The sequence below is a fragment of the Gossypium arboreum genome, chromosome 4, assembly GCF_025698485.1.
Source record: "Gossypium arboreum isolate Shixiya-1 chromosome 4, ASM2569848v2, whole genome shotgun sequence".
NCBI classification, from domain to species: domain Eukaryota; kingdom Viridiplantae; phylum Streptophyta; class Magnoliopsida; order Malvales; family Malvaceae; genus Gossypium; species Gossypium arboreum.
Genome location: NC_069073.1, coordinates 11,931,393 through 11,931,990, shown reverse-complemented (window position 1 = coordinate 11,931,990; position 598 = coordinate 11,931,393). Strand labels below are relative to the sequence as shown.

At 38.1% G+C, this 598-nt stretch overlaps 1 non-coding gene across 1 annotated transcript; it reads left to right on the top strand.

The window, feature by feature from the left end:
- The first annotated feature begins 202 nt into the window (after positions 1 to 202).
- LOC128292510 (small nucleolar RNA R71) lies at positions 203 to 309 on the top strand. The gene has a single exon (XR_008282495.1). It is a non-coding gene; the product is annotated as a small nucleolar RNA R71 (small nucleolar RNA).
- The last annotated feature ends 289 nt before the right edge of the window (positions 310 to 598 follow it).

The window sequence follows — 598 nt, the reverse complement described above, 5'->3', positions numbered from 1 at the left end:
GACGTTATAAACGCCGGCTGTTTTTGTTGGCTTAGTCCTCATGACTTGCCACTGATAGTTATTCAGTGACATTTCTTCAATGAATTCATAAGCCTCTTCAGGTGTTTTATTGTTGATGGTTCCGCCAGCAGCTACGTCAATCATTTGCCGAGTCGAGGGATTCAGACCATTATGGAATATTTGTACTTGAAGCCAAAGCGGTAACCCATGGTGAGGGCACCTTCTCAGTAAGTCATTGTATCTCTCCCATGCATCGTAAAGTGTTTCTAAATCCATCTACATAAAAGAAGAGATATCATTACGTAATTTAGCCGTTTTAGCCGGCGGAAAGTATTTTAGTAAAAATTTTTCGATCATTTATTCCCAAGTAGTAATTAACCCTTGTGGTAACGAGTTCAACCACTGTTTAGCTTTGTTCCTCAATGAAAAATGAAATAACAGAAGACGAATGGCATTATCAGAAACGCCATTGATTTTACATGTATCGCAAAATTTCAGAAAGTTTGCTAAGTAAGCGTTGGGATCTTCATCCTGCAAACCATCAAACTGAACAAACTACTGTACCATTTGAATTGTGTTAGGTTTCAGTTCAAAAGTA